This window comes from Sus scrofa, chromosome 5 (assembly GCF_000003025.6).
Source record: "Sus scrofa isolate TJ Tabasco breed Duroc chromosome 5, Sscrofa11.1, whole genome shotgun sequence".
Classification (NCBI taxonomy): domain Eukaryota; kingdom Metazoa; phylum Chordata; class Mammalia; order Artiodactyla; family Suidae; genus Sus; species Sus scrofa.
This window is the reverse complement of record NC_010447.5, coordinates 99856008-99878659: the sequence shown is the minus strand read 5'-3', so window position 1 is coordinate 99878659 and position 22652 is coordinate 99856008. Positions and strand designations below refer to the sequence as shown.

The 22652-nt window shown below is 38.2% G+C and overlaps 1 protein-coding gene across 17 annotated transcripts in view; it reads right to left on the bottom strand.

Moving 5' to 3' along the window:
- Positions 1-22652, bottom strand: part of PPFIA2 (PTPRF interacting protein alpha 2) — a 460439-nt gene that overhangs the window by 400370 nt on the left and 37417 nt on the right. The window lies entirely within an intron of this gene.

The following is a 22652-nucleotide window of genomic DNA, read 5'->3' as shown; positions in this document are numbered from 1 at the left end:
GAAAAGGAAGGAAAGACTTTCAAAATGCATATTTGCACATTTAAACCTTGTATATTTGACTTATAAAACCATGAAGCAATGAGTCTTCTCTTATTAAGCAGAGACATAAACCAAGGTGAAAAAATATCTCAATATTTTTGCAGGTTTAACTGGGACCTATAATTAAGTAGAGTCTCTTGAAGTCTTGTATATAACGGCTTCAGCAAAACTTTTTGTTTACAATATGCATTATGTATTTTCATTTCTTCAGAATCCACTATTGATCAAGGAATTCTCAGGTCCTACCATGAATTCTTCTCTCAGAAAAGGAAATTAAAGATTTTTAGACAAGTATTTTTTTTAAATACCCAATAAAAAAGTTAACCTATTAAAACGGGTTAGTGCTGACCTATTGATCTCATGCTATATTTTTCTCCACTAGATTAAAACATGCTCTTTTATTCCTAAACATCACCCACTTAAAAGGCAACAGAGTTCTATCTTTTTTTTTTTTTTTTTTTTTTTGTCTTTTTTGCTATTTTTGGCCGCTCCTCGCATATGGAGTTCCAGCTAGGGTCAAATCGAGCTGTACCACTGCCTACACCAGAGCCACAGCAACACGGATCGAGCCGCGTCTGCACCTACCACAGCTCACGCACGCGATCGTTAACCCACTGAGCAGGAACGAACCGCACCTCATGTTCTAGTCGGATTCGTTAACCACTGGGCCACGACGGGAACTCCTCTATCTTTTGACCTTGATTTTTTTTTTTCTCTCAGGAAGCAAGATTTTATTGGATGTGAAAGTTATGACTGTCACCTTAAATCTGGGTTTATTATGACCGAGAATCACTCTCTGTTGTGGAAATAAATCATAGGCAGACACCAACTAATAAGAGTAGTAGCAGGCTTACACAGAAAATGCAGATTCTCCTCAGAATTTCTAAATTTTATTTAATGAACATTTTAATTGTGTAACTAATTAAACATGAAAAGGAAGATGTCTTTTCCCTCCCTCTCAATTGAGCAGTCTTACTGGCAAGTTATTATTTCTCAGTAAATAATTCTTAAGACCTTAAGGCTATTCTGATTCACTAACTGCTATGCTATGTGATAAATTATTTAAAACTGATTTATGAAATATAATTATTTATTCTAGTTACAATTCTCTTCCTTTGCAACAACTCTCAGCTCAGACTCAAGGAGATATATCCAATTAGTTTGGGAAAGAAAGGGAAAGGAAAAACAGTGAAATTAAGTAAGCTATGTTTATAATTATGAACTTTCCTAGGCCACTTTAGCTGAAAAATCTATACATAATTACATCACATTATTGGAATTGGGTTTATGTTATTCAGAAGAGGGCAATTTACATTTTTAGTAATAAGATTAACCTAGAAACTGCAAAAGAACATGGGTTGTCTTTAATAAAATGAAAATTAATCAATAAAAATTTCCAAAATGTTACAAATGTTCTCATGTTGCCTCTCCCTTCACTATCTGGCATGTTTCCTCAAGGCCAAGACTCTGTTTTATTCAGCACTGAATTCCAGCACCTGGATCAATGACTGCATATGATGGGCACTCAATAAATACGATTAAGTGACTGGATGAATATACTATTTCAGTTCAGATCAGTCTAGAGTAATCAATCAAGGAAGTATCTGATATTAATTTTTTAACAGATTTATATAAGGTGATTGGACTCTGCAATGCAGAATGCTATAGCCAATGTGACTAAGAATAATCCTATTCAGATAAATTTGATGAGGGATATTTTAAAATAAGCCATGTAAGGAGTTCCTGTCATGGCTCAGCAGAAGTGAATCTGACTAGTATCCATGAGGATGCAAGTTCAATCCCTGACCTCGCTCAGTGAGTTAAGGATCTGGCGTTGCCGTGAGCTGTGGTATTATTGATCACAGATGCGGCTTGAATCCGGTCTTGCTGTGGCTGTGGTGTAGGCCGGCTACAGCTCTGATTTGACCCCTAACCTGGGAACATCCATTGCTGAGGGTGCAGCCCTGAAAAGACTAAATAAACAAATAACTAAATAAAATGGCTTTAAATAAATAAAATAAGCCACATAAAATAGATTTACATGAATGTTAGGAAGGATATCACTACTCTAGGAGAGAAACATAAGGATGACAAAAATAAAGATTCCTTGTCCTACTCTAAGGAATTCTTATTTAGCAGGCTGGGTTGAAAATATTTGTTTTTAAGAAAACAGATTTAAGTAGGACTGTTGTGGATAAAAAGTCAGAAGAAGGAATATGAAGATATGGGACTCTGATGAAAAAAAACATTTTCTTTATAATTTAAGGCAAAACCTTTGCTGAAAATTATTTGAATAACTTCTCCCATTTCCTGTGCCTGTGGAGGGGTGGTGTGTGGAATGTGTGGTTTAGAGGTGTTATTAATCTAAATCTACCTAGTCCTTTCATATTTATCTCTGTGCACACACTTAACACACACCCTGTTACTAAAAACAGATTCATGCCTTTTCTTCTTTAAGGTAGTGGCTTTGGGCGTTCCCGTGGTGGCAAATCCGACTAGGAACCATGAGGTTGCAGGTTGGATCCCTGGCCTCACTCAGTGGGTTAAGAACCCACAGTTGCCATGAGCTGGAGTGTAGGTTGCATACACAGCTAGGATCTGGCATTGCTGGGGCTGTGGTGGAGGCAGCAGCTGGAGCTCCGGTTAGACCCCTAGTCTGGGAACCTCCATATGCTGTGGTGCAGCCCTAAAAGACAAAAGACAACAAAATAAAGTAGTGGCTTTGAGTAGACTGAATGTAAGTTATCTTTGGCATGCTTCATGACAATCGCTATATCTTGTAATAAGCTACATTTAGTACAGAAGACTTCCTTATAAATATTGGTAGACCTAAGGTATTTGCTATCCTTGAGTGGCTTTGAGAAGCTGCGTTATTTCTTCTAACTCGGAAAAGCCTTTGGATCAGATATTCTACTATCAAAGAATACGCAAAATCAAAACCACAGAAGTAAAGCATTGTAGGCTTCAAGAAATTATAAGATTATATTATTATCATTAAAGGTGGTATATAGTATATAAACTTTTTAATGGTCAAATTTATCCTCAAAGATAAAATGGAACTAACTACTGATGTGAATCAGATTTGTTTCAATAGCAGTTTAAAACTGTGAAAGGGATGAGCAGACCCTACTCTGTTATCTATTTTCTTAAATAAATATAATAGTAGGGAGTTCCCGTCGTGGCGCAGTGGTTAACGAATCTGACTAGGAACCATGAGGTTGTTGGTTCGGTCCCTGCCCTCACTCAGTGGGTTAAGGATCCGGCGTTGCCGTGAGCTGTGGTGTAGGTTGCAGACGCCGCTCGGATCCCGCGTTGCTGTGGCTCTGGCGTAGGCCGGTGGCTACAGCTCCGATTAGACCCCTGGCCTGGGAACCTCCATATGCCGTGGGAGTGGCCCAAGAAATAGCTAAAAAAAAAAATAGTATATAAAATGATTTTAAAATTTTTAGGATTTTAAAATTGGGTGAACATGACATTTATAGATATTTTATTTTTGATTTAAAGTTTTTCAATATTTATCATGAATATTATATGTAACAAAAATTGTATAGTGGTTAAATTAGTTCATTCATATTAATATAAGCTTTGGTCAAGAATACGTAAATTAAAAATTGTGCAATACACCCTAAAACTCTCTTCCTCGATTAATAATCAAGAGTTAGATGTAGTTAAGTACAATCAAAATGAAAGGACAATTTTTTTGAGATAGAGGTTTTTAGTTTATTATTTTCCTTTTTTAAATGATTTTTAATTTTTCCATTGACAGATGAATGGATTAAGAAGATGTGGTATATATACACCATGGAATACTACTCAGCCATAAAAAAGAAAATAATGCCGTTTGCAGCAACATGGATGGAACTAGAGACTCTCATACTGACTGAAGTCAGAAAAAGAAAGAGAAAAACAAATTTTTGGATACTAAATGGTTTTATAAACATAAAAGTTTGCTTTTGTTTCGTCACCATGCTGATTCTCAGTCTTATGGCATTAAGTAATATGAACCATTGTCTCTGAATATACACTTTTTAGCCCTGAGTCATTCCCTAGTTGTCTCCCTGTCCCCTCTTTTTTCAGTCCACCTCCTGGTGTACATTTGTCTTTCTCCATATCTTAGGATCCTAAACCTTTTCTGCTTCCACAATTCCACTGAATCTTATTTTGTCAATGGTATAATAATCTCAGTATATTGCTAAATAAAATTCTTGTCAGATGTCAACACTACTATAACCTGGGTGAAACTTCACTCCTCAAAGTATGAATCCATGAAACGTGTCTTCCATAAAAATATTGGACTTTCTTCTAGTTCCACGCCTCCCCTCATGACCACTGCTCCTCAGATGGCTTCACAGATGCCTCTTCATCTGAGCTCCACTAACACGGGTATTCCCCAGAACCAACCCCTGACCCACCTGTGTTCCTTCTCTGTGATTTTCCCCTGGACAATTCTCCTTCATTCATAGAGCCATAACCACCAGCCATAATAGATACTGATGCTTCCTACATCAACACCTGTCCGGCCCTCCCAGTCACTGAGAAATCTCCAATATAATGTATCCGAACTGAAGTCTTCATATTCTCAATGGTACTTCACCTTTCAATCAGTAATACCATGCGTCATCACCCAGATCGAACTTTGAGGAAACCCTGGCTGACTCCTTTCTCTGACCCCATCTCATCAATCACACAGGCCTGCTATTTTACCTCATCGGTGAGTCTCAAACTTCAGCACACATAAAATGCAAAGCTGATTAAAAGTCAGATTCCCACATCTTACCCAAAAGTTTCTGATTCAGAGGGCCTGGGCATGAAAATCTGCATTTCTAGCACAGGAGGATTGGTTTTTAGGACGGGCAAGATCTGAGCATGTTTATAGGCTGCATGAGGCTGTGGATAAGGAGTCGCCAGGGAGGAAAGAGGAACATCATAATGTGAGGCATGGGAGTCGCGCCCCGTGCTGTGAAACCAGTCCTGTAGCGTTTGCTAAGGCACAGCACCTGGAACGTCGGGTCAGGCTGGGGCGTGTATAGCGGTAAAGGTCTTGTTTTCACCCTAAGTAGTCTTTTCTTGGCTGCATAAGTCAGTAAGATGTACTTTTCTGATTTTTTTCAAGTTTTATTATTTCATTTCATACTTCCGTAGGAAAAAAACACACTGTTTTAAACAAGACAAGAAGCCCAAAAGAGAGTTGCTTATGCTAAGCCCGAAAGTTAACTTACAGTGGTGGCTTTCCCAGAAGAGGCCTTAACCTGGTCAGGAGTGGCCAGATCAGCTTAGTTCAGTCATCCGCGGAATAGACCTTGCCAGCCCTTAAAGGAAAGTCACTTTGCTGTAACCAACGTGCTTTTTCTCCAAGTTTATTTTCCTTGTGCCTTCTGCCTATAAAAGTCATCTTGAATAGCTCCTCGGAGCTCTTTCTATTTGCTAGACTGGACTCGATTTGCTATTCTAATTGACTTGTGCTCATAAAAACTCAAATTTGATAATATGCCTCAGTTTATCTTTTAACAGCTCTCAGTGCGGGAAGGGAGAAGGGAAGGGGACCCCGACAGCCCCAGGAGCACAGAGCAGCAGCTATGGTACCTGCGGAGCCTGAGCCGCCGCCTCTCACCGCCTCCAGAGATGCTGCGTCTTCCCTCTGGGGTTCTCCGTGGCTTTGGCCTTGGGAGCTTTTGCAGACAGACGGGAACGTGTCTTTTTCCAGACGCAGGCTGGCAACCTGCCAAAGTCAGACCGGGTCCAACTTTGACACACGACCGACTCAAGGATGAGTTGAGGGTCAGACTGGGTCTTCTGGTAGAAGTGGGACCGGGTGTGGGGTCCGAGCACGGGCGAGTTAGAAACAGGACGGGTTCCGAGTGGGGCTGCTCCTGACTGAAGCTAGGCGTGGCTGGCGTGAGGCATCAGGTGAATAAAATTTTGTGTTGAGGCTGAAAAACAGGTTAACCTCGCTCAAAAGAATCTAGAAGACAGTGGCCACAGCTGAGAAGTTCGACCCCGGCCAAGCTTCTCCATTTGCGAGGCGCCCGCCCTCGAGGCAAGGAGTTCTCGGCCAAGCATTCGCGCAAGAGTAGAGGAAAACGATTTTTCCTTCTCTTCCTGAGTTTCTCGTGACCGTGATGAGACCTGCTGGGACACCCTCCTCCTTCCAGAGCCTGCCAAACCCGGAGGAAACCTGGCAGAAGACGGCGAAAGGTAAGAATTCTTATCAAAGTCTGCTTTCCGATTTCTACCTGGGGGGCCTGGTGGAGAGAGGAACGTGCCATTTCAGGCTGTCCCTTTTCCCCAAACTCAGATGAGCGGGCAAAAAACCACTTGTAAGGATTAGAGCTTTGATCAAACTTGCTTTTGGATATCTATTTGTTGTTGATTCTTTCCCAGAGACAGCTCTTTCCTTCTTGATGGTCTCGGTTTGTGTGCTATAATCTTGGCTTGGCAGCAGTCAGGTGAGGGTGGAGGGGGTGGGGGGTGCAAAAATACGACTGGGCAGAAATGTGGGTGGCGCTCCATTTGCTGCTAGGGCCCCACTGATGGCAGCGCTCTCGGAGGAAGTGTCTGAACTGGTGGGTCTTTCTTTTGGTTGTCTGTGGGAGTGGCATTGTGTCTTGGGAGGGTAGGATCCTTTGCACTCTCTTTGGGGACACCCCCTGTGTCCGTGGGTTGTTCAGTGGTGCCAGTGAAGTTCCTGAGTAATGACCACAGTGACAAAAAAAAAAAAAAAATGGATTTTCTGTCTTTGCCATCTAGCTAATTCTGGGCTTGCTACGTAAAATCTTATGACTCTGAAGCCAGCTTCTGAGGACCACAGTTAGCTCATGTGAAAAGCAAAGATAGGAGTTCCTATAATGGCTCAGTGGAAATGAATCTGGCTGGCATCCATGAGAATGCAAGTTCGATCTCTGGCCTTGCTCAGTGGGTTAAGGATCTGGTGTTGCTGTGAGCTGTGGTATAGGCCAGCAGCTACAGCTCCCACTCCACCCCTAGCCTAGGAACCTCCATGTGCTGCAGGTGTGGCCTAAAAAGACACACACACACAAAGCAAAGGTAAGCCTATATAATTGTAACAACAAAGATCCTAGGATATGTAAGTGAAAATGGTTCCAAAAATTACAGTTCAAAGGCAAATTCTACTGTCTACTACTTTCAATTTTTTTAAAAGTTACCATCCCTGTTTTAGGCTTTTTATTTTTTATTTCGTGAATGTTCATAGAGCTTTATTAGGACCAGTCAAAAATTGGAAAACTTCTCACATATCCCTCAAAGGGTGGACCATTAAATAAACCGGGTACAGCCATACCAAGGAATACCACTCAGCAATTGAAAGAAAATGACGAATCTCAAGAGAATTATGCGAGTGTAAAAAGCTAATCTCAAAAAATTCTTTATGATTCTGTATTTAATATTTTAAGTTATATTGGAGTATAGCTGATTTACAAAGTTGTGTTATGTTCAGTTGTACAGACAAGTAAGTCAGTTACACACACACACACACAGATATACCCATTCCTTTTCAGATTCTTTTCCCACATAGAGTAGTACACACAGTACTGAGTAGACGCCCCTGTGCTCTAAGTAAGTCCTTGTTACTTCCCTATTTTATACATAGTTGTGTGTATATGTTAATCCCAACCTGCTAATTTATGCCACCCCTACCCCTATGTTTCCCCTTTGGTGACTGTAAGTTTCGTTTTGAAGTATTTGAGTCTGCTTTTGTTCTGTAAGTTCTTTTGTATCCTGTTTATGAGATTCTACAGATTAGTGATCTCACATGATATTTGTATTTGTCTGGCTTCACTTAGTATAATAATTTCTCGGTCCATCCATGTTGCTGCAAATGGCATTATTCTGTTCTTTTTTATGGCTGAGTAATATTTCATTGTACATATACGCCACATTTTCTTTATCCATTCCTCTGTTAATGGACGTTTAGGTTGCCTCTGTGCACTGGCAGTTGTAAACAGTACCACAATGAACATTGGGGTGTATGCATCTTTTCGAATTATCGTTTTCTTTGAATATATGCCGAGGAGTGGGGTTGCTGGATCATACAGTAGTTCTATATTTAGTTTTGTAAGGAACTTCCATATTGTTCTCCATAGTGGTTGCAGCAGCTTACATTCCCACCAACAGTGTGGGAGGGTTCCCTTTTCTGCATGCCATCTCTAGCATTTGTTGTTTGTAGACTTTTGATGGCCCTTCTGACTGGTGTGAGGTGATACATCATTGTAGTTTTGATTTGCATGTCTCTAATATGTTCTTAGGCTTTTAAAAGATGTTTTCTTCTGCCAAATATAAAATTTTTCATAGGTTGTGAAAAAAATGATGAGTTTATTCTTGAATAAGATTTGTATTCTTTATAAGAATAAAATAAGAAACCTGAAATTTTTCTCTGTCCAAAGTTTTTTTTTCCCACATTACAAAGCATATGGTTCTAAAATAAGTGTTTCAAAACAATTTTATATACTGTATAAAGGATTACTCGTTCCACATTTGGCATTGTTCATTATGTTTGACATTATATATCAAATGCACACAGTATTAAAAATGATATAAAAAGTAAAGAGGTGACTAAAACTTATAGAAATATTTCAGAGGACAATTAACAATAAAGGCAACAGGGAAGAAACAAACAAACATAAAATCCAATTAGATAAGTTGAATATAAAACTTGAGTTAAAAGGGAGCATTTCGAATGGAATAAACGTCACTGAGAATGCCCAAAGTATGGGCTTCCTATGTTTTATATACTTTAAAAGTCGATAAAATATCACTTAAATTGCTCCCAACTTGAGATAAAATAGTTTAGATGATAAAACAGACAGACTGTGGAGAAATGGCTAACCTCAAGAAGGAATCTGAACAAGTAAAAGTATCTAAGATGTTGAGATTGACAGTTTAGACTTTTGGAGTATCATCATCTCATCCTGCACTTAGCAGCTAAGCTGCAAATGGCTCAGCCCCTGTGAATCTCATTCCCCTCATCTGTGAGAGAAGACCATCGTGGGGCACCTGCTCAGCTTTGTTGGGAAGATTAAATGAAAATGCCCTAAGGGAGGTGGTTGGGACAGTGCCTGGCACTTTGTCACTCTTCAGCAAAGGTCAGCTCTTACCAAGTGTGGCTGCAGTAGCTGCTGCTCTTACTACTGCTTCTAAGTGTGAGAAAGAGACATGGTTCCCTCCTTTTGCGGTTTGGTTCAAACTGATCCATGCATTCAGAGGGCACAGTCTCTTGAGGAACCACCTGATACTAGAATGCTACTCAAACATCCATCCATACCATTTTCTGGTGCCTCAGGCAGTAGAATTCAATGGCTAGAGCCTAGGCTTTGTGTCAGACTGCCTGAGTGAAGTCCTGGCGCCAAGCCTTCTGCCATGCATGATCTTAATTAAGTCACTTAACCTCTTTATCTATAAAACGAGGATGAAAATAATAGAAGACTAAATGGGTTACGGTCAAAGTTAAATGACACACTTCACATAAAGCAGTTACAACAGCATATAAAATATAGTCAGCACTCAATAAATAAGCATCAATCACTGCCTAATCTACCATTTCTCATTCAGGGTGTTGTAAAATAGTGGAGGGGTTGTCCATTAAAGTTACCTAAATAGAGGCTCATTACTTGTGCCTCATGTCACCACTTACCTGTTCTGATAAACCCTGAACTGAACTCTTTTCCTGGTATCAATTAACCTCGTTAAGAGTAAGCCGTATATATTATGGGAAGGTAAAAAGAATCCAAAAGAAAGTGGCTGAAAGTTTAGATTTACAAGAGCTGGGCAAGTAAGGAAAGGAAAGAGAAAGAACAGCAGACTGGTAACTGGAGAAAGTGAGAGAAAACATGAGCTCTAAGCTGGGATTTCCTATCACTTGCTCCTAGCAGCTGGTTGCTGGGTAGGAACAAGAAAAATAGGGCAGCTGGCAAGCATCCTCGGCTATAGCTTCTCTTTCTGAGACCCACCCCCACTGCACATGGCACCATGATTAGTCGTATCTGGTGCCACATGAGAGCCAAGCTGATGTGGTTCTGCATACACACCCCTTCCATACACAAACGTGCTGTGTCCTGTCCTTGCCGAACGGTGTCTTTCCTCAGTCCGTTTTCTTCCCCTGGCTATGTTTCTCTCTCGATCCAGACAGCCAAAATTATAACACTGTCTCCACTAGTTCCCTCCACTGTAAGTATTGCTCAGTCCATTCCAGTCTCGCTTTCAAATACCACCCCTCCAGGGAAATCAGTCTTGTTGATGTCACCAAATGATTTAAGTCCATTTTTCTGTTTGTCATGAGCATTTCCTAGAGCTGTTTACATGCTTTTTCAAAGTACTGAGATTTATAGCTCACACTGAGGATTTGTGTGTTTTGATTAAAAGTGCCTAGAAAACCCCAGAAAAGTTCTTGGGAAGGGAAGGTTCCAATAACTGCATGAAGATTGGGGAAAAAAGAGCCACATTCTCTCAGTTTTAATTCTACTTCTCTGGTGTATCCTCTTCAAACAAAAGGATGCCAGTTGTTATGATCAGACAGTTGGTGTCTCCTCAAAATTCACTTGTTGAACCTTCATTCCTATAGTGATGGTATTAGATTTAGATGAGGGCAGGAGGGTGAAGCTCTTATGATGGGATTAGTGCCCTTAGACAAGGAGGAACACCAGAGCTCTATCTCCTCGATTTGAGAACACAGAGAAAAGGGGGAATGCCTGCAAGCCAGGGAAAGGGCCCTTGACAAGAACCAAATCTACTGGCACCTTGATCTTGGGCTTCCCAGACTCCAGAACTATAAGAAATAAGTCACCCAGTCTATTGTATATACTATGGCAGCCTGAGCTCAGACACAGGGTTCAGTTTGGAGACCCCCCTCTTTCTTTACACTTTTTCTCCAGGAGTCTTCATCCAGTTCCATAACTTTTAAACACTATCTACATGTGTCAGTGAATTTCACATATGTACTCCCCCTCATTTTCCTCTAAGCTCCAGATTTTTATAACAATATGTTTATCCTATATTTTATTGGGCATCTAACAGACGCTTCAAAATTAAGTTTAAAAATTGTTTTTAGAGCCTTCTTTTGAATTGTGTTTCTCTTTTAGTCCTGCCCATCCTAAATTAAAAAAAAAAAAATTAACACCCATAAACTGCAACACAGGAAAACTGTTGGTCTTTCTTGATTCGCACCCTTCCTTAATCCTCCCATGCTAAAACGTTTCTCCAAGCCACTCCAAATATGTCGTCTTCTCTTCTCTTCATCACCACTGCTACAGCTCTGGCACGAAACACCATCTCCTATCCAAGGAACTGCTACAATGTGCCCCATATTCTTATTCCACCTGCCCCTTGCCCTCCTCCACATGCTGGTGCAGATTCACCTGTACATTTAAATGATGTCCTTCATTATTCACAAGTATTTTAAGTAAACTCAAATCCTATTATGGCCTGCAAATCTCAGCCTCATCCTGTGCTTTGACTACTCAGCCACCTTCATTTCACGCCACTGGGTTCTAGCTACAGTGGCCATCTCTTAAATCCCAGCATGCGCCACGCTCTAATTTACATTGTTCACTCTCCGGGAAGGCTCTTTTTTCCCCAATCTTCATGCAGCAATTCTTTATTAATCATCAAATCCCAGTTTAAATATCCCTACTGGAGGCTCTACCCACCTCATCTATGTGGATTCTCCTTGTTATTCTCTCTTTCTCATCCATTTGCGCCTCATTGAATTAAGAAATTTCCTATGTATGGGTTGCTTATTTACTTTCTATCTGTATTTCTCATTACACTGTAAAAACAAAAGGGCAGGATCTTATTCCTTATATCATTAATGCATGCTCAGTATTCCGCACCTTTGCTGGACTTGTAGCAGTCAATATCCTGAATGAATGAATTCAAGTATGAAATAGGCATTCGAGGTGCACTTAAATAGGTAGGGTTTATTATAAGCTACACAATATAAAATATTTATTGCTATTTAGTAACCATTAAATATCACACACAAGTGTTATGCAGAAATATTTTGAGTTCATCAACAAATTTTTATTGAACCCAGTACCTATGTTATGCTACTATGCATGGTGTTATGAGAAAGTTGAATAAAAATAAAGATAATTGCTACTGTTAAAATGGTTTATAATATAAAACAGCTAATGTTTAAATAAACAACATGAAATGGATATATAAAATGATTTCATGATTTAATGAAAAATAGCTGTAAAATATTTAATGAAAATTAATGATGAAGAATGGGTTTCTTTGAATAGCCACAGCCCTCCAAAAAGTGAGAGCCTATGAGATGAGATCAAATAAATAACAATAGCAGGTCTCACTAAAGTTTCAGAATCATATTACATATGTGTGTGTACATGCACAGTTCATGTGCTTTGGGAATTTTTACTATCCATGAATAACTGTAATTCTGAATATTTCTTATAAGTTATCTAAAACAATTAAAATGTATAATACTTCAGGGTAGCAAAATATATAAACATTTATTAGTAATCTACCTTGTAACTATCTTCTGGCTGATGTCAGACTGGCAAAAAAGAATAATGTAAAGTCCCTACTCACAGTGTGTCCCTAGGCCAGTGCAGGGAGAGGGAAGTAAAATAATCATATAGATGGCAAATCAATACACAATTCAACAGGTGGTGTAGAAAAGACATATATGCAAAGATGCTATGGAAGCCCCACTACTGAGGAGTCAACTAATTTGCTTGTTGGAGTCTAAGGTGGATATACACAGGGTGTGTCATTTGAGCCAGAGCTTGAGGAGAAGTAGAGTTTTGCCTACCCATAAAATGAGCAAAGCTTATTCTAGATAGACAGAATGATTTGTTCAGAGTCATAGGCCTGAGAGAAAATGGGGTATCTGTGGAATATGGAATGCAAAGCTGTTTCAGTGAATTAATACAGTAGATTCTTGCAGCAAACAAGACTTTGTCTACCCAGTGCCAAAACATCCTACGTAAAGATAATGCAAAAATCCAGACCAAATAAGGTGATACAGCTGGGTATTTTTCCCTGATTAAAAACCATCTAATCAGTCATTTAACTTCTTTCCACTGTGTTCACCATTTTTTTAAAAATGAAATCTAGTTTACCTTTTGGAGAAACCATAGTCTACAGGAATTCTTTTAAAACATAGATCAATGCATATTCTAAAGCTTCAAAGCCCAATGTGGAGCCTCAAGCCGCAGGTGGCCTCAGAGCACTAGAAACATGGCTCTTACCTCATGTTGCAAAGATAATATTTTAAATGAAACACATTATCAATATTATTTTGCCTACAGGCATACTGTGGAAATATTGCTGGTTTGGTTCCAGACTACTGCAATCAAGCAAATATCACAATAAAGCAAGTATTTTGGTTTCTGAGCACATGTAAAAGTTACATTTACACTAAACTGTAGTCTATTAGGTATAGGATAGCATTGTATCTAAAAAAGTGCATACCTTAATTTAAAAATACTTTGTTGCTAAAAAACACGAACCATCATGGGAGACCTCAGGCAGTCTTAGTCCTTTTTGCAATGGTAATGTCAAAGATCACTGATCACAGAACTACAAACAAACATAATTATAATGAAAAAGTTTGAAATACTGTGAAATTACCAAAATGTGACACAAGGTCACAAAGTGAGTAAATGCCGCTGGAAAAATGGCATCAGTAGACTTGCTCCAGGCAGGGTCACCACAAACCTTCAATTTATAAAAAACAGTATCTGCAAAGCACAGTAAAATGAGGTATGCCCGTATTTATTTTTCCTGTTTTAAAGTGACTTCTAGAAAATTTTAAACTACATGTGCAGCTATTTCTATTAAAGATTGCTGTTCTAAAAGGTTTATAAAAAAGTGAATAACTACCCTCTAGGAATGGACACCACCAATTTAGAAGATTACAAATTATTCAACAGTGAACCCATAAAATCCTCTCTAAAATTTATGTGCTTTAAATGAAAGCCATAAAAGTTTAGCATTCTATGACAGGGAAGTATTCTCTTATACATGTGGGGAGCACTGAGCATTTTTTTAAAATGTGGCTTCACAGAGAAGCTGTATCTTATAATTTTAATTAAACCTGAACACTTCTGCAGTATTCTGCTGCTTCAGTGGAGAATTGCACAACCACTTTATTTTTTAAATGAGGCTATTTATTGTGTTCCTTTTGTTATTCCACAACCTGAGAAAATTAATGTATAAAAATACTTTTGTTTCTGTTTTATAGCTAGGTTCTTTGGTGCCATCTTTCAGATTCCACATATGAGTGATACATATGGTATTTCTTGTTCTCTTTCTGTCTTCACTTAGTATGAGACTCTCTAGTTGCATCCATTGTTGCAACAAGTGGCATTTTCTTCTTTTTTATGTCTGAGAAGTATTTATGGTTGCCAAAGGGGCAGGAGGAAGACGTGGGATGGACAGGGAGACTGGATTCGGTAGATACAAACATTTAGAATAGGTAAGCAGTGAGGTCTTACTGTATACCACAGGAAACCATATCCAGTCTCTTGGGATAGAACATGATGGAAGAATAGTATGAGGAAAAGATGTATATATATATGAATGGATGGGTCACTAAGCTATATAGCAGAAATTGACACGAAACTGTAAATCAGCTATACTTTAATAAAAATAAAATTAAAAAATACTTTTCTGATGCATATGTAATACACTCCTTTTAATCTTGATTTTTAATAGCATTTTGTATGTGCTAAAGCTAAAGATCAAATAAAAGTAAAAATTGGGTAGAAATGTATAGTGATTATATTTATTGAGATAATGTTTTTAATTTTGAGACCTATAAAAGTATAGAGGATGTCAACATAAATTAGAATCAAAACAAAAATAGCCTAAAATGTTTAATATTTATTGGTCAAAACTAGAGATTTAGAGACCCATCTACCAATGACTGGAAAATCCATTTAGAAATTACTTGTAAGTCAATAAACCTCATCATATAAAAGTTTTCTGAGGTTATTTTGATAAAATTATTACTTGTACAGAAATTAAACTCATGTTTATTTAGCTGAGTTAACATGAAGCGGTAGTGACATTGAATAACATTAAACTAATTACACAGATGCACTAATTTCTGTGAAATGCCTTAAAACAGAGTGGATTGTTACTGTCTACTGTGTTTAGCGAATCTCTGCTAATGTAAGAGACTCAGTGTACAGCCTTCTCCGAATGATGGGGAATAACACAACCATTAAAATGCATGAGGTTACACTGTAATAGCATCTTTTACCTAATAACAAATCAGGCCAGAAATACTAATAAACATAATCTCTGGCCCTTAATGGGAGATTTCTGCTAATTTCGAAAGCTTTACAATTAGCTCTGATTCAGTGAACTTGAATCCCTGTTAAATTAAACTGTTAGGGAAGGTGAAACACTGTTGTTTTAGGAAGGCAATGCTGAAGATTCTATGTGAATTTTTATTTTCCAAGGCAAGGTAATTTTATTTTAAAAATAAAATTTTGCATTATGTTTGTAACTATCAAAAACTTATACATTGCACCAAGATTAAAATATACTTTTTCTTTTAAATACTCATGACCCACCAGGGCCCTCCGACTACCGCACCTCAGACTTTGTCTCTCACGCTTCTTGCTAGGCAGGTACTCCCATCACACAGGCCTTCCTTCTGCTCCAGCCCTGCAAGCCTATCCTGATCTGAGAACAGGCCTTGCTGTTACCTCTTCCTAGAAGGCTATCTAGGAAGCACTGCTCCTCAGTCCTCTCCTAACCGGCTCCTTTTTATTGAGGTCTCAGTTCAAACATTACTGCTTCAAAGGCATCTTTCCAGAATTCCCGTTTTAAGTGCTTATCATTTCTTTTCTTTGAATTATTCCTTCCTTGCCTTGAGAACAGCCATCGAATTTGAATCTAGTAAATTGCTGTGCACACTTGGCTGTTGGACTTTCCTCTGTACAGCATTCACCACATGAGAGCAGAAACACTGTTTGGCTCATAAAACCTCCCTAACAAACTGATTAACACAGTGACGGTACACATATGTACTCATAATACCCGCCCCCCACAGACTCATATATATTTATAAATATATAATATGTACTTATTGTCATATTGCTCATGATACTTGGTAGCCAGTGTTTTTTTTTTTTCTGTGAAAATCTTATTATAACAGCTTTTAAAGTCCATAAGCAGTATCTCTGTGGCACATGTTTTAATGATTATAGGGTGTTTCAGCATTTGAATATACTAGACTTTGTTATCAAATCCCCTATTGTTGGATACTTAAGTCCTACTATTTTTTCCACTATTATAAACAATATTTTGATTCACATCCTCATAGATATTTGAACACTTGCCTGATTATTTCCCCCAGATAAATTCTAAGTTAAATTGCTAAGTAAAACATATATTTGGAGTTCCCTTCATGGCTCAGTGGTTAACAAACCTGAGTAGGATTCATGAGGATGTGGGTTCGATCCCTGGCCTCGCTCAGTGGGTTAAGGATCTGGTGTTGCCATGAGCTGTGTGTAGGTTGCAGATGTGGCTCGGATCCCACATTGCTGTGGCTGTGGCATAGCCTGGTAGCTGTACCTCCCATTTGACCCCTAGCCTGGGAATTTCCATATGCCATGGGTGTGGACCTAAAAAGCGGGGAAAAAAAAAAAAAAAAAGAAACACATTTAAAGTTTGATACATATTACTACCTCCCAAAATTATTTTACAAGCTTCTATTCACATCGGCATTGTGTAAAAGTGACTATTTCTCTGTAGTCTTGGAAATAGGGAAACTATCAATACTTGCCAATTAATAGGAAGGCTATCCAATTTTTTTGACTTAATTGTTCATGGCCTTTGGAACATTTGAAAGTCTTTTTCAATAATTTCTGAGTTCTATTCACATGTTAAGAGTTTTTAATATATGTAGTCAAATAACTGTTTCATTTTTTCCAATTTTATATATATTTTATCTTTTTTGTATGTTTACCTCTAGCTGTTTTATAGTCAAATCTGATGTTCCTTCAGGATTTTAATTTTTAGTATCAAATTTTAAAAGGTCCCACTTTATCTGAAGACTACGAAAATTACACACACATACACCCAGTGTACATACATTATAAAATATATCAAATATGTTTATACTATATACTTCTCTCACTTTCATCTATAACATTCAACAAAAATCTACAAGTAACATCAGAGAAATCACTTCGCAGGTTTGGAGATACTGAGGCTTATAACAAGGAACCATTACAAAAGTTTGATACAAAGTGTTTAATATTTTCTATTGATCTTGATGAGAACCCCACAAATAATACTGTTCCTGAATAGGACAAAAATGCTAAAAATGCTAAAATCTGTCTTTTTTTTTTCTTTTTATGGCCATGCCTGAGGCTTGAAGTTCCCTGGGCTGGGAGTCCACTGTTCTGGCCTACGCCATAGCCACAGCAACAAGCCACATCTACAACCTACTCTGTATATTGCAGCAATGCCAGATCCTTAACCCACTGAGCAAGGCCAGGCATTGATCCTGCATAGCCTGCATTCTCTAGATACTATGTCAGGTTCTGAGCCACTGAGCCAGAATAGGAACACCGTATGTTAAAATCTGTAATTACAAGGGTGTCTTTCCCCACTGACTTTAATTTGGGTTCTAAGGATTTGCCTTAAAAGGTGCTGCCTAAACTTCTAAACAGAGTTAGATACTTAGCGTAAGAGTTTAGTAATAAGTATCAGTTATAGAGATTACCTGTCTCTAGGTTGCATTTCAGTACCATGCAATGTTTTTAGTTATGACTAATGAACAGCCTACTATATGCTAAAGGTAGCTACAGTTTGAAACATCGTGATTTAACAAGTGGTTTACTGGGTGACTCAGCCCTATTCTCTGGCTCTAACAATACATAGAGAGATTTTTTTTCAGTAGGACATCAGCCGCACACGCAAAAATACGGGGTTATACTTCCAATTGTGCTGTCTTTAACTGGGATAATGAGGCTCCCACCTGCCCGCGCCTGAGACTTCCTTAAATGTTCTGTTATTTTCAACCACATCTCCAAGAGACGTGATGGTATGGCTAGCATCCCACTGAGTAAGTAAAGTTTGCTTTTATCATAAACTCATTATTTCTCAAGGCAGGGGCTAAAGCCTATTTCTGGAAGCCTGAAATACTAAATTTTTCATTCTCTTGATTAACTTTTTTCATTTTCTTGCTCTTTTTGTACAAAATAGAAATTAAAAATAAGACACATTTCTACACAAGGGATACATGGCCACGATTAGCATTTCTATGGTTCCTTTTAATATTTCAGTGCAGATTTACTAGAAAATATCATAAATAATAATAACCAAGCTGTTGTGAGGACTGTACACTAAGAGATTTAAGTATATTCATTTAATCTTCATAACAAATTTATGAGGTAGTACTATTTGTATTCCTATTTGACAGGCAAGAAAATTGACCTACCAGAAAATTAAGATATTTGCCTAAGGTCACACGGCTAGGAGTAGCAGAGCTAAGCACAAAGTCAAGCAAACTGCCTGTGTAGCCCCTCTCAGAGAGTATATTCTCTATTGTATCATATAGCTTAAGCTTTGCTCCAGCTTCCATAATCTGAAGTTATAACAAGGTTAAAATAAAATAGACAACATTTTCCTAATTCAGCAGGGCCAATTTCTACAGTTACATCCCCCGCCCCCCATTTCAGTTACTGCTAACAGGTTCTGAAAATCCTAATGCGTTAGGGGTGTATAATGGGCTTGCCAGTGTAATTCGTCTATAACATATTTCCCATGGCATTGCCATGAAGTTTCCTGCTGTCTAATTTAACTCCCAGGTCAGCCTAATTCATTTGGTCATGAAAATTTATTGAACACTTACTATGTATGTTTTACAGATAGGATTACTTGTGTCATATTTTAGGGTCACACCAGCAGCATATGTAAGTTTCCAGGCAAGGGGTCCAAACAGAGCTGAAGGTGCCAGCCTACACCACAGCCACAGCAACATCAGATCCAAGCTGTGTCTGCGACCTATGCTGCAACTTGGAGCAAAGCCGGATCCTTAACCCACTGAACGAGGTCAGGGATTGAACCCCCATCCTAATGGATACTAGTAGGTTTCTCAACCTGCTGACACAATAGGAACTCCTGTGTCATATTTTAGATTCTGTATATGTTATATCATGTGGTATGTTTCTTTCTCTTTCTGACTTACTTCACTTAGTATGAGTATCTCTATTTGCATCCATGTTGCTGCAAATGGCATTATTTTGTCTTTTTTATGGCTGAGTAGTATTCCATTGTATATATGGACCACATCTTCTTAATACATTCATCTGTCAATAGACATTTAAGTTGTTTCCATGTCTTGGCTATTGTGAACAGGGCCATGATGAACACAGGGGTGGATGGATCTTTTTGCATGAATGTTTTGTCTGGATATATGTCCAGGAGTGGGATCGCTGGATCATATGGTAGCTCTATATTTAGTCTTCTGAGGTATCTTCATACTCTTTTCCATAGTGGTTGTACCAATTTATATTCCTACCAGCAATGTAGGAGGATTCCCTTTTCTCCACACTACTCCAGCGCTGTTATTTGTTGACTTAATGATGGCCATTCTGACCGGTGTGAGGTGGTACTGGATTGTAGTTTTGATTTCCTTCTCTCTAATAAATAGTGATGATGAGCATTTTTTCATGGGCCTACTGGCTAACCGAATGTCATCTTTGGAGAAATTTAAGTCTACTGCCCATTTTTCGATTGGGTCGCTTGTTACTTCTGTTGAGTTGTAGGAGCCATTTGTATATTTTGGAGATTAGGACCTTACTATGTATATTTGTTACTATTTTAGCTGCTGGGAAAATAGCAGAGAATAAAACAAAAGCCTTGCTCTTATGAAGCCTGTATTCCAGATTAAACAGTGATTTGTGGTAAATAATTTTTCTGTTAGCAGTAAGTGCTGTGAATGGAAAATTCAAATATGGGATGAGTCATTTTACATAAGAGGATGAGGATAGGCCTCAACGATAAGCTGACATTTAATTAAAGACCGGAATGAAGTAAAGAAGTACTCCGTGTTGAGTAATAATAAAAAAAAAAAACAAGAAGAAGCACTCTGTACATTGCTGGGAGAAGACCACTCCAGGAAGAGTTCTGAAGACTAGAGTATCCTGTGGTTGGAGGAAAGGACAGAGGTATGGCGAAAGAGGCGGAGGAACAGATGACGTGGAAAAGAGTGTGTGTGTGTGTGTGTGTGTGTGTACATGCATATATACGGACATGCACACATTTCTATCTCTTTAGTGCTGGGTTTCATGTGTATATGAGAGAAAGAAAATTACGATTTGGAGGTTTGGCCTAAGCAACTAAAGGAATGCAATCGACTACAAAGATGCTGAAGGCAATTGGGTGAGCAAATTTTGGGGTGGTTCGTGGTGGAATTCGATGTCAAAGTATAGATATGTTAAATTTGAGATTCCTGTGCAGTGTCAAATTGAAGCTATTGAATAACCAGTTGCAGTTGTGAGTCCTCCTTGAGGAAGTGTTATTAGCCGAAGATGAAATTTGGGAGTTTGCACATTCTGAATTGTACTTAACGCCATGAGACTGGATGAGCTCACCCTAAGAGTCCATGTGAAAGAAAACAGGACCAACTTTGTTTTCTGCTGACAACTAGAGGCTGGGGGATATGAAAGAGAAATTAGATTGTTTGAATCAAGAAAATGAATTAGAATATAAAATCTGGAAAGACTAGAACATCTAAATAGTCTTCAGACAAGATTCTAGGATAATACTAAGTTTTGCAACTACACTTTCATAAAAGATACACAGTAGAATTCATGGAAATAGGGTACTTGACTAAGAGAAGAGCTTTTGGCTTTACCAATGAACTAGGAAGAACATAAAGTTGATATTATTTTAAGAAAATAAAGGCAATGAACAAGAATACATTTATTAATTCCTGGGTGGAACTGGGCCAGGAGCACATGCTTAGACTTATCATTCCCAACAGGTACTGCTCAAGAACTTATTATAAATATCTTAAAATGGACAATGGATGTTAATGAAAACCAAAGTCTGTTTACAAATTTCCCTGAGTCATTCTTTTTCTTATTAATCTGGCAGGCAAGAGGAGGTCAAGTTGTCGAAGAAATGGAAGTGCCCCTTGGCCCTCGTATTACAAGTGACACAGAACCCTGGTACCTATAATGAATATTTTCCTAAAATACACACCAGACCATAGAAATAATGTGGTTGCACACAGAGCTCTAATCATGGGAATACTTTCTCTGCTCATTTATCTTCAGTCCTCTATTCCCCTTTTACTAATATTAACGGAATTTATATTAAAGCTGAATTTATTACATGTTAATAGCTACATGCTAATAGTTGAATCTGATACATGGTGTTGAATCTGATAAATTCATGTTTGTGCCTTAAGTTCTAAATAAAGAACACTTAAATTTTTAAAAAATAGGGGAAAATAAATAAGTACACATTTTCTCAGAGGATTCCATATTACATGCTCAGGTGAAAAAAAAAACTGTTGGTGATGGGCAGGTTAGGTAATGATCAAGTGTGTTCTTTTTCTCAGCTTTTTTTTTTTAGTAACATTAAGGTGAGGGCCCTAACATTAATGAGAGGGATGTATCATTTGCTCTCAGATTTTTTGAACATAAACTTCCATGCTAGGGTGAATAATGAAAACACATTTGTAATTTAAATATGATGTTTTGCAAACTCGACTGCAAAATTTAGGCAAAGAAATCTACATTACATAAAACAAATGAACAACTACTGGCAAAAGTATGTAGTTCACATGAGTTTAATAAAAGCTAATGGCTTATACACTCAATCTGATTTTCCCGTGTATATTTTACCATTTAAAAATAATTTGAAGAGTACAGACTTACAGTTATAAAATAAATAAGTCATGGGCATATAATGTTCAACATGGGGAATTAGTTAAAAATACTGTATTTTACATTTGAAAGTTGCTAAGAGAGTGGCTCTTAAAGTTCTCATCAAAAGAAAAAAATTATAAGTATATGTAGTGATGGGTGTTAACTGGACTTTGTGGTGATCATTTCCCAATGTAATATATGCAAATACCGAATCATTTTGTTGTAGAGCTGGAATTAACACAAAGTTACATGTCAATAATGTCTTTATAAAAATAATTTAAGACAAAATTGAGCATATTATCACCGACATAATTATAGCTCAATACATATGACTGACTTTGATATAGAAAACATTTTTCCAGAGTTCCCGTCGTGGCGCAGTGGTTAACGAATCCGACTAGGAACCATGAGGTTGCGGGTTCGGTCCCTGCTCTTGCTCAGTGGGTTAAGGATCCGGCGTTGCCGTGAGCTGTGGTGTAGGTTGCAGACGCCGCTCGGATCCCGCGTTGCTGTGGCTCTGGCGTAGGCCGGTGGCTACAGCTCTGATTCAACCCCTAGCCTGGGAACCTCCATATGCCGCGGGAGCGGCCCAAGAAATAGCAACAACAACAACAACAAAAAAAAACATTTTTCCAGCTTTATTGAGATATAATTAACAAATAGCATTGTGTAAGCCTAAGGTGTACAATGTGATAATTGATAATTATATATATTGTGAAACGATGAACACAATGA